The sequence below is a fragment of the Anser brachyrhynchus genome (genome assembly GCF_964034855.1).
Source record: "Anser brachyrhynchus genome assembly, chromosome: 1".
Taxonomy (NCBI): Eukaryota; Metazoa; Chordata; class Aves; order Anseriformes; family Anatidae; genus Anser; species Anser brachyrhynchus.
The window spans coordinates 46,005,980-46,018,090 of NC_137694.1; the positions used below are offsets into that span (position 1 = coordinate 46,005,980).

Below are 12,111 nucleotides of genomic sequence, written 5' to 3' on the forward strand. Positions count from 1 at the left end.
GTTGATCCTGCTGTGAGCAGCGGTATCACATCACCTGGTACGGCGTCACCGATATCAGTCCCGGCTAATATTTGACCAGTGCGTCACTCTGCTCGGTACCTGTGAGATACACCTCTTTGGCGGGGCACGTTGCCACCCCAAGAGATTGGGGTTATTTCTCTTCGAACCTGCTAGTGTAGCAGGGTTACATACTTGGCCAGAACGGACAATTTTCTTCTTGTAATTACCTGTAGTTGTTTGGATGACCTTTGAAACTTCCAACTTCGAGTAGTAGCATAAGAAGCAAGGGGCATTTGCTTCTTTTCACCCTACTGAATATCCTACTTCTGTATTACTGCAGTTTTGTGAAAGTTACCCCATTTTTTAGCCAGCCAAAGAACACAAAGCGTGTACTTTCCCTAGAATAAGCGTAAAACAGGTTCTTTCTCTGCTTACACTGAAGTATTTACAGGATGTTTTCTACATGACTGACTTTATTGGCTTATGTGGTATATGGAAGGACTTCAAAGCACAATGTAAGTGGGTGGAACAATCTACATTGTTCTGAATAAGTCTATATTTAATCTGAATGCGTACAGAAAGTGTTATCTGTTTATTACAAACATCATGCTGCTGAACCTAGTGAAAGAATTGAGTCTGAAAAAAAATGGAACAGGCAGTTAAGCAAAACTGCTTGGGGTGGCAGAAGAAAACAGAGAAAGATACAAAAAGCATTGAATTTCAAACATAAAGGAACTGAATGAAATTTTACATTGTGCTGTATTTTTTATGATTCTAAGTGGAGACTTCATGCCAACGATTTTGCCTGTGTGAATGTGTTGGTAGTATTCTGATAAGCATAAAAGAATCAATGAATGTGTTTTTTTTCAATCAAAAAAAAAACCCTTTTCACTTCTATTTTTATTAGTAGCTTCACAATTGTATTGCATTTTAAGCTTTTGTAGCAGAATGTCATCTAAAAAGCCAAACTGAAATTGCTGTGGTGCTTTGTTTGAATTTAAAAAGTTTATTTTGGAGATAAACCGGCAATAATCTATTTGCTGGTAGAGTTCTTAATCAGTACATTTGTTAATATTAAGATATAAATTATTAAATCTTGTTTGTCCCCATTCATAAAAATCTCTTGAGACTTCAGGAGCATTTGGGTTAATGAAATAAACTCAACTGAATTTTATTTCTAACTTTCAGTTTGTTTTATATCATTTTTGCAAAGGTATTATAAATCTGGATGCTGATTTTGCAGACTTTTGTACCATTAAAGTTCTGCTGAAGTTTTGTTTGTCAGACAAGTCTTGTGTATACATATTAAAAATTAATGCATTTACAGAATCGCCATGAATTAATCAGTAGCATTTTAGTTGCATAGTATGTGATCATTTCCTTTGAAGCAATTCTCACAATAGGTTGACAGGGAAATAAGTTTCCAGAATTAAAATGATGTAGAAGATTACTTCATGTACAAGCAGCTGATACACGAGTGCAAAGCATTCTTAGGGAGGAGGGTATTTAAATAATGTCTGTGGGGAATAAAATTGTTATGGTTAAACAAGTATGCAGTGGGGAAGAATCAAAACAGAACACATAGTGATTTTTTTTTTTTTTGAAATTTGGTATTTCTCCTGAAGCCTTAGTGTTTTTTGTATTAAAGAGGTATAAAACTATGTACAAAACTTTGAGTAGAAGGCGCTTGTTAAAGGGTATTTGGTTTTAATTCCAGTTTTCTTGTACAAACAGACTGGGCAAAGGATATCAGGTGATTTCTGATGAAAAACTAACAGAATTAGGAAGGCTCACACAAAGTAATTTGTTTCATGATTTTTTTGTTTCAAATCAAGAGAATAATTGCTAACAACTAATTATGTGACAAATACCTACCTAATTTTTGGCAGGTTGCTGGGGAACCAAGGTTTCTTAAACAGTAGGTCCTACAGTTCTTCTGTACACCTCTGAGGAGCTGACGCTAACCAAAGTTTGGATCTCTTCATTCCATCAGCTTTTCATTAGAAGAATCAGGAGAGGAATGTACCAAGTACAAGAGCTCCAGCTCAGGCTATGGCTTTCCATCCTTCCAGGCTTCCTAGCATGGATCTAGGAGCCTTGCTCCTAGATGTGTGAGGCAGGACCCCAGCGCAAATCTTGTGGCAGCTCTGCCATGCAACTACCATACAGCTTGAGAACACCAGAGCTCTTGTTTTCTCCGACTGGCTTCTTCATCTGACTCCTGAGGAAGCAATCTTGGGACCCACGATTTTCATGTTATAGTCGCTCCCATTGCTTGGGGATCTGGAGACTGTAGAAAAATTCTCATTCATAACTACTACTACTAACTACATATCTGTAATTCAGTTCTGTAATAAATCTCATAAACATCATTCAGATATCCTAACAAATAGCCTATGAAGGACTAGGATTGTACTGTCCCTGCAATAATAGAGTGTAAGTATTAGTTATATTTAGTCTGAGGCATCTTTTCAAAGTGAAGACAGTTAACAAAGAATTTCTTTTCTTCCATTGCCATTTGACTTGCTAAGTTAAATATTCTATTTTTTTTTTTTTTTTTTAATTTTTGAGAGGCTTAATGTGCTACAGTTTCAAACCCTGTGAAATTAGAAAATGCTGGTCCTCGTCGCACTGCCACAAGTACAGAATGAAACCCAGCAAGTCCTGCTCCCTTATCTCTGTAGAGTCATGTTTCTGTAGGGTGACTTTTAAACAGGTGTAGTGGAGATGCTGAATGGGAACAAATAACGTGGGCTGAGAAATCTCAGGCAAAACAAAACTGAAAAGTTGTCTCCCATTTCAAAATATACTAACAGCCTCTTGTGTGCTGCAGCTCCAGGATAGCTGCCTTCTCACATTCCAAATATACTTACTGAGTGTCTCTGAAACCGCTTGGCTGTATTATATGGATCCTTGGATTGATTTTTTTTCTACATAAGCTGTTCATTTAAACACAGCTGCAGTGTCTTAGTATGAGACAGTAAGGGATATTCTCATGGGAATGTAGCACTTTGTACAGCTCTATTTCCTTTTCAGCTATAGAATGTCTTAATGTATAGCAAACTGTTGTGACTGCGGTTCTCTTTAGCTAAAAATCTCTTACATTATTGTATCACTCCTTTTTCCCCTTTGAACTTGCTCCCTTGTGTGTCCCCTGTGTCCCGTTCCCTGCAGCGATCCCTGCTGGCTCTGGTGGAGATTGGTTTGCTGTGAATATCCTTACTACCAAAATGAGCACCAGGCGCTTCTCAGAAACCGTGGCAACTGACCACTTGCTTTCACCAGGAGTAGGGGCCTTTTGTCTGAATACCTTGCCCTCAGGTAACTTCCCCTCTCCCACCTTTGTAGATTAAATGTAAGAGGTGGTATGTATTTGTACAGATTTGGGACTGAAATGAATTCTATAAAATGTCAATTGGGTTTTCTCTCTTTTGTTTTTGGAACTTACGATTCTGCAAAAAGTAATTGCTTGCTATGCAGGTATGTTTGAAAACAAGAAAGTCCTAAACTAAATTTACAAAACTGACTTGGGAAGTACACCAGCAATCCCGTTATAAACATATATTTATGTATAATTTCTGAATGTAATCTTTTAGACGTATCTCCATATCTATAGGCTACTTGACATTTGCTGTTTATTGCTTTCACCTACTTAATTCCTTTGTGTAACTTAATCTTTTTTTTTTTTTTTTCTCTCTATCGATAGATATTTGGAGGATCAGTCAGCTTTTATCCTGGTTTATGTAAGAGAATAGCTGATTTTTTTAAAAATTAAAATAGGCTTTGTAGTTTATGTCGTACTGAAAAATCTTTTTTTTGTTGTAAAATCTGATTGCTTAGCATTAATAAGATATCTGCTAATGTTACATAAATAAATGGTGCAGTTTCCAGAAGGCAGATGGTGTCCTGCTTTTATGCCTCACTCTTGTTTCTTGGTTTAAATTTATAAAATTATTTTGTGTCAAGTGCCTTTTCTGTGCATTAGTTACAGAATGTCGTATTTTGACTGGAATGGAACAGTTACCAAGTATCAACAGATTCGCAGTGTGATGTGTTACTTTTGCTGCCTGCAATATGGAAATAGCATGTACCTTCCCAGATGTGTCTTAGCATATTAAGGATTTTGTTTTCTTGTACTCAACATACACATTAAGGTCTGTCGTATATAAGATTGTCAAGTTTTAAACAATTTTTTTGGGATTTGATGGTATTGGCCATTTGTACGCATGATTAACGATGCATGAAAAAGCTCGTGGAATAGACAAGCTGATATTGGTCTGTTTGAGGTTTTATCATAAATGAACGATTGAGCAATATTTTACTTACAAGGTGATTAGCATTCATGCAATGAAAGCTCCTCATCTCTGTGCAATGCTTGGCTATTTCTGAGCAGATTTGCTGCATGACATGTAATTAGATAATAGCTATTGATGACAGCAGCTGTTTCGGTTCTATCAGTACCCAAAGAACAACCAAGACCTTCCTTTACAAATAGAAGGAAAATAATTTCCTGTATGTATTACTACAGAACTAATTAGGGGGAGATTTATATACTGTTAAGAGAGTTGGTGGGAATGTCTGTATTTGAGAAAGCGTCGACTTAGAAATGGGACTTAGAGCGCCCTTGAGTGTATTAAGTTGTCTTTAGGAAGGCAGAAGTCCACGCTGAAGCCTGCCTGTGTAGTGATGAAATAGAAGCGGTTATTTGGAAGGCATCAGAAAACTAAATGTAATATTGAGGCACCCGCCCCCTAGGATGGGAGAGGAGAGAAGGGGGATGGCGCGACAGGTTGTGGAAGCATGGGCTGGGTGCTGAGTCAGGATTCCAGTTAGTGATCTGCCTGGTCAGGGGTGGGGAAAGGAGATCTGTCTTTAGACTATGACAAGTCAAAAGGCCTGATAAGAGCCGTTCAGGTGTTCCAGGTCGTGTTTCTTAGCCTGAAAACTCCTGCCTGAAGCTGTAGGGTCACAGGTGGTGGTGTTATGGTCACATCTGGTGTTTTGTTTTGTTTTGTTTTTTACAGTTGAGTGCAGTAGGTCCAGGCAGGGTGTGCAAACGGGAATGCCCTCGAAAAGGGCATTAGGGTTAAGTTGTTAGACTCGTGTAGAAATTGTTGTCAGTGGGTGGAAAGAAGTGCCAGTCTGGTACTATAGACAGACAATGGTAGGTGTTCTTGAGAAATTTGCAGGTTGGTGCAGCTGCTGCAGTCGGTATTGCCATTTACGAGTCTCCTGTGATTAGCTCTATGAGAATACAGGGAATGGCAGCCCTTGCAGTGTATTTACTGATAGGGGCTTCTCGGCAGAAAAGCGCATGGTATTTGAGAATCCACACAAGACACAACCTTGCCGATACAGATGACTTCTGGACAAAGGCTGGAGGATAGCCTCTGAGACCACCAAAGTTATGCCCATTGTAGGCTAATTACCTGCTAATAGCGGTGGTGAGTTTTTTACGGTGTTATGGCAATTCTTTTTGTGGTGCAGATTGGGAGAGTGTCATTGTTTTTGGTAGGGTTTTAGTCCAGAAATATTAAAATTTATCCTCACAAGTTTTTATTTTCAGCCTAATGTACTGCGAACATTCTTCAGTAAAGAACTTGAAGTGTTTGTGCAAGTGTGTCAGGTCAATTGTACTGTGGTGATGGCATAAAAGGTATTACCCCTCCCTACAAATCTTACCATGAATGCCTGATCATTATTATTATTATTATTTTTTAATTCTACTAAGCTTTTGATTTTGGTACTGTGTTCTATCCTGGTGGTCCATGGTCATTAAAATGTTTCATAATGAGTGTTTCCCTTTATTGGTTTTAAAGGCATTCTCTTTTGGCTTGGTATGTCTTTTTTGTTCTTATATTGATAAATGAGTACCCAATTAACTTTCTGTGCAGTTTTCATTACTTCATCATTATTTTTTCTGTTTATCCTATCTGTTTTTAAATTGGCTTTAATGTTTTCAGAAATGAATGTTTTATCCAAAATGAGGGCATGCCATCATATTTTATGGTGAAATTTAGTGCTACTTCCTATTCATACTTTTTATATAGTAGTACTTGAGCCTTATATGTCAGGCAATTTTTCATCATTTTCTCTTATCTTCCAATTTTATTTTCTTAAAACAAAACAAAAACAAATAAACAAAAAACCCTTTCATTTACAATTAATGGAAATTACTGGGTTTTATCTTCAAACATCTAGTATCTTGCATCATCAATGAGTCAGCTGTTGTTGCAAAGCCGTTTGTTGATCTATTGAGTTCTTCAGAAGGTCAATTTTCTGAGGACTTGATGAATGTGACTTTAATGTTACCTGTCAGCTATCACACATTTTAACTCATTCTCTGGAGCTAAAATTCATTTACTCTAAATCTTACATAAACCATAGTTAATGATTTCATTCTGGGTGAAATACTGCTGTGATGCACTGCATTAAAAATAGAACATCGCTAGGACAGCCAGAATTCACTCAAAGGTTTCTGTTACTCACAATCTACTACCTTTTCCACTGCCTTTATATTTCTGCTTATCCTTTGGGCTTATTACATGGTGCTCTTGTAGTCTCCTGACCAATTCCTACTAACCTTAAGCCGCTTAATGTATACTTAATTTCTGTACCAGCTTTTGTGACATCTTGATTGCAGTTTTTTTCTTTTTCTTTTTTTTTTTTTTTTTAAAGTACAAACTAAAGATGAAGTTGCTTGATTCTAATCTTGTTGCATGGACAGCTTCCACAGAAGCGTGGTGTTTGTATTCAGTACAGGTCAAGCACTTTACATCCGTGAAGTTTGTTGTCTTTAGATGACACTTTTGCCTCAATGGCAGCTAAATCTTTTTAATGCTGTATAACTGTTTTCAGTCTCTTATCCTTTCTCCTTCTTGTCATACATGGGTCAGGAAGGGACAGTTACTAAGAACTCTTCTGAAGGTCATTGTGCTTAATATTATTGGTATGTAGAGTTGTTTTTTTTTTAATCTAGGGAGTCTGTCTTTTCTCATCTAGGACTTGCTCCCATGTAAATCTAAGCATCCTGGTACTTTGGACTTAACTAATGATACGCTGTCATGAGGAGAAGTATTGCAATGCTCCTGAACTTAGTGTCTGCAGGTGATGTTTTGTTCCTGAGAGACTTTGGTATTTATTGCTTCTGGTTACAGTAGATAAATACGAGAGAAACTTATTATGTCGCCTGCAGCAGGTTATTTTCTGTTTTCTGGGACACTTTTTTTTTTTTTTTTTTGTGGCTTAGTGAAAGGTGGGAGGGCTGTAAAGGTTTTTCAGATCAGAGCAGTTAATGAAAATCAACTTTGATCTGCAGTATTACAAATGAGATACACATGCAAATATGCAAGGAAGTCATTCATAACAGTAAATGCTGTGGATGCTGTGGTGATCTTTTTTTTTTTTTTTTTTTTTACAGATTTTACAGAGTTAGTTCTTTTCAATTTAAATGCTAAGTCTTAAAATTTAAAGTGGTACAGTGAGCAGAATAATGGTAGACCTCCTTTCTACCAAGAGTCATGGAAACCTTTATCTTCCACTGAACTACAATTTAAAAAAAAACAAGACTGTGTTTCTTCAGAAATTACATTGAATTTCTTAGTGATCTAATAACTTGGTTCGGCCAGGTGGAACAGGAAGAAAGTAATCTTTCTGGTGAGTTCCTACTGTTCTATTATTGATACAGTTGCCAGTTCTTGTTAGGACATTCTGCCCTCTTTCCGAGCCTGTTGTTTTGAACCATGTATCTTCTAAAGGATTTCTGGTTCATAGTAAGGCCATCAGCAAGACATGTGGCTCATATTAACATTTAATAGTCTGTCACGATCAGGGCATATACGTAGGATCAAATCACTGGAGGAATTTTATTTAGAAGGCAGGGGGGACATATGGTAGAGCCAGGTGGAACAGATTATCTATTCAGTAGATGAGCAAAACATCTGAGTGTCCCATGTCCAAATGAGATTCAGACTTCCATAATTTCTCTATTAAATCTAGAGGTCGGAGTTTCTGTTCATTGAACGTGACAAGGCATCTCTCCAAACCTTTGTGGAGCACTGCTCTGAACTTCACGTAATCTGTGGGCTCGATTCTACAAAATATGAGCTAATCCTTTCAGAATAGCTTCTTCCCCTGTCCACTCCACTGTATTTTTTCCTAGTTTCATTTTTTGGCCATCTTTCCTGTTTGCAACGTGGAGATCCCATTCAGAACTCCAAGCCTTTCTTGTCCAAGCAAAACTTCAGAATATAAATATTTTGGGCAAGGAAAAAATCATCTCTGTATGGGTTTTTAGTTCTTTTACTGAGACCTCTAGATTACTATTCATTGTGCTCCTGACTACTGTACATACGTTTATTTAGTACCGTGCTGTTATTCTGTGACCTTTTATGCTTTTCATTGAACTCCTAATCAATAGTCTGTAAAAAGAAGATTGAACCGTCTGTCTAACAGCACAATTATATTAATTGTGTGTGTGACACAGCTCAGGGGAGTTGTGTCAAGTTGCTTGTGGTATTAATTGTATTTCAGGATTCTTGCATTTAAAGTGTCAGATATTTTATGGCATTAATCTATCACCTTATAGAATTGAATATTAAACTGGTTTGAAATTCATGCTATTAGATGTAGTAATTCAAACTTCAGACTGCATGTTCTGAGAAGGGAAGGGTAGTTTGTTAAATTGAAACTAAATCAATGAAAACATTTTTGCTAAGAATAGCTCGTGGTATTAACAAGCCAACTAAGTATTGTCTCATTAACAATGATGTCTTACTAACTCAGCAAAACAATGAGATAAAAAACCTTGTTGAACGCAGCCATGTACATTATTATATTTCTGTTCCTCTTGCCCTTTCCTTTTGCTTTCCTCTGTTCTCCTTGATTCATTTCTTGCACCAAGCAGTGGTCACCAACACTGTTCCCTCAGAAAGGAAGCTCATGGGATGTTATGCAGAGACTTGGCCCAGTTGTTAAGGCTTCTGCTCCCAGTTTGAGCCAGTTTTTAAGGAGTAACTAAGCTGTTCTAAGGAATGTACGCCAGGGTGAAAAACAAAAGACAGGATGGGGGGAGCTGTTTGCATGGACTGAGTCAGAGAGAAGGGTGTGTGCATGTCGTGAAGTTGGTGACGCTGCTAGTTCCAGGAAATTACATGAAAAGCTCAGAGAATTTTAAAATGTTTTTCTGTCTAACATGTTCACAATGTCAAACACTATCAAATATTTCTGATGGCTGCTTATTCAGAATAACAAGATTCTGTTCTAACTTTCTGGTACGTACTTCTCGATTTTATATAAAAAAAAAAGTATAATAAATAATAATAAATATGATAGCCTAATAAGTTCTCAAAGTTTAAGCAATTTCAGCATTCCAGGTTGTAGTGCTAAGAGAGAGAGTCATTATTTAGATGTAGAGGTAATTTGCCAGCCTAAAAATCCATGCTGTGGTGTTCTTAAACCTTGACAGTAAATATTTGAAAACGTCCCCGAGGCATTGTTAACACCAGAGTTTTAAAAATATTATTAACATTAAATTGAATAATAAAATTAAAATTTAATAGTATTAAAACATAGTTTCAGATTTTATCTGATTTTATCTATTTTATTTAACAATATTGTCAGTGATGGGTTTTGCCCACTCATAGCAAGTTCACTGGAACCTGTACTAGAAATGCGTCAACGTGTCCATGGCTCAGCTTCTGGGCATGTCCTGGTTTGATACACGGTGGGATCCTAGAACAAAGCCATTTGGAGAGTTGTAGTTACCCTAAGAGGGTGTTGTTGTTGTTGTTGTTGATTTTGTTTTGTTTTTAAATACAAAATGCTGTTCTTTTTGTTGTTTGGCCCTTTTTTATTTTTATCCATGAAGTTTCAAATTCTTCTAAATTTGAACTGGTATGATCACGTTGTGTTTTGCAGGGTTAGCTGCTCAAATATGCCAGCTTGTAATTTTGAATTATTTATTTATAAATCAGAAACTACCATATGAAACTAAACTTTCCTGTTATTTGAAGTAGTGTATGAAATAGTGCTACAGTGCTAAACAATCAGAAGTATATTCTGTGGAACAATTAACTTTAGAAGGAGCAGGGAATTATTAGAGAAACGTAAAGTGTTGGCATCCTCTGTGGAAAACTGGCTCTGGGCAGAGCAGATGTGGTTGTCATATGTTATGAAGTTACTATGGATTTTGGGGAGGTGCCACTGTCTCGCCAGCATCCGCTCATCAGTGACATTCCAGCTGGGGGAGTGGAATGAAGAAATCAGCTGTTAGAGGTGTCTAAACCTGAAATACCTTCTCGCAACCTTCCTGCTAAAGTTCCTTTCTCTGACCTTTGAAATGAAAGGTGTAGACTTCCAGGTGGATATCCTCTTGTGTTGGTTGGTGCTAGATGAAGCAGCACACAGAGCTTTCTCCCTTTCACTGGTTGCAAGGAAAGGTGAAAAGTTGAAAGCAGCGCTCAGAAGAATTATTTAAAAAAAAAAAAAAAAAAAAAGCTATGCTGAAAGGGAGGAAAAATGACACTGCTTGCTGATATTGCCTTCCCTGTCCTTCTGCTCCCTGTTGGTAGGATACAGCTCTTATTTTGTCCAAGGGTGTTGGAAGTAACTTAAGATTAGCTTTACTGTCTCTATTCTCATCCTTAATGGTATTTTGGTGTCTTTCTCACTGTGAAATTTGGAAACATGTTCCTGTAGATCCTCTGGGTTTTACTGTGATTTGTCTGCAGTACAAAGACAAAGCTGGTGGTTACATCTGTCTGCCTTTGAGTTGAGTGCTGTTTCTTGTGTGCCATAGCTATTGGGGACCCAGAGGGGAGTTGCTACAAAGAGCATCAGAGTCTCAGTAAGCCATGTGTGTATGTAATGGCAGAATATTTTGCGTTTGCTGTATAAATGTGACTTAAAAGTCACAAGCTGGTGTTATTTAAAGGTGATTATCATCTAGTAAGTAGAGAGAGATACTGTGTTATGACCGAAAATGTTCAATGGCTGTTTATTTTAGGAATTTCAATTAAGAAGTTGGATGAGACTTGTCAGTATGATTTCTGATATACGAGACCTTATATTTTGCAGTTATTGACGGGGTGGTTTACTGAGGCAGGATATTCAGCTCTTCACTTTATTCTTTCTTGTTAAAAGGAACAAAGAAGGGTAACTGGAAAACGATGTGAGGAATAGAGGGCTTAAATAATTTTCATGTTTCTAAATGGAGCATTTAGAAGTACTAGTTGTCAAGGAAAATATATTTGTCAGTAGTCTGATCTTAATATATTTTTTAATACTGTAATTATTAAAATATATTATTCTTGAGTCAAAGCTCATTTCCTCTGGTTATTTTTTTTTTTTAAGCCAACAGAAACAACTGCAGCTATTCTCTCATAAGCAGCACGTCTAGTATTTTTTTGCAAATACACCCTGGATAACTTCAGACTTGGTATAATTTAAAAAATAAAAATAATTGAACCTTAAGTTCTGAACAAGCTTCTGTGCTCCCTCCACCCTCAGATGTTTTGGTCTTTGAGAGTCCTTCTTTATGCTTAAACTGACAGGGAGATGAAATTCTGTAGGTTTGTGATGTCTGTCTGAATGTCTGTAGAAGTGGTAAATATGGGCATTTTGGTTTTGTCAGGCTAGGTAAATGCATTTCCAAAGCTTACCACGATAAGAAAGCAATGAAACAGTTGGGCTAAGAAAATGGTAGCCAGTTTTCAAGCCACAGTTGGAAACTGTTAGGAGGAAAAGGTTGCCAGCCTTCTTCACCTTCTTCTACCATCTCCCCCTGAGTGTCTTACTCAATAGGGACTTTGTACAGAAACCAGTCTGAATGGAAAGGGAACTTCTGGGTCGCACCAGAGCTGCCATTTTGGACAGAGCAACCCTTTTGCGCTCTGCCTGGAAAATACCAGCATGGGCGGATTTCAGTGGGAAATGTCTCAAAGTGTAATGCAAGCAGCAGTATTTTCTTCTATCTAATCTTGTAAAATTAGACCCACTCATGAGCAGAAACAGATTTCCATGGCTGTATGTGGGTGCGGTTAAATACAGCCAGTCTTTAGCTTGTGGTAGGTATAATGCTATGGTTGTTGACTTGAGGGCAGAGCACTCATG

General features: G+C 37.4%; 1 protein-coding gene across 4 annotated transcripts in view; it reads left to right on the top strand.

The window, feature by feature from the left end:
* Positions 1–12,111, top strand: part of BLTP3B (bridge-like lipid transfer protein family member 3B) — a 56,960-nt gene that overhangs the window by 4,400 nt on the left and 40,449 nt on the right. Inside the window, exon 1 of one of the 4 annotated variants that reach the window (XM_080595884.1) lies at positions 3,189–3,321. The exons of 2 other annotated variants lie outside the window; for them this stretch is intronic. The gene's annotated coding sequence lies outside the window, so the exon portion shown is untranslated. Of the gene's footprint in view, positions 1–3,188; positions 3,322–3,373; positions 5,445–12,111 lie in introns of those variants that run through there. One more of the 4 variants, XM_080595885.1, reaches the window with a different exon arrangement.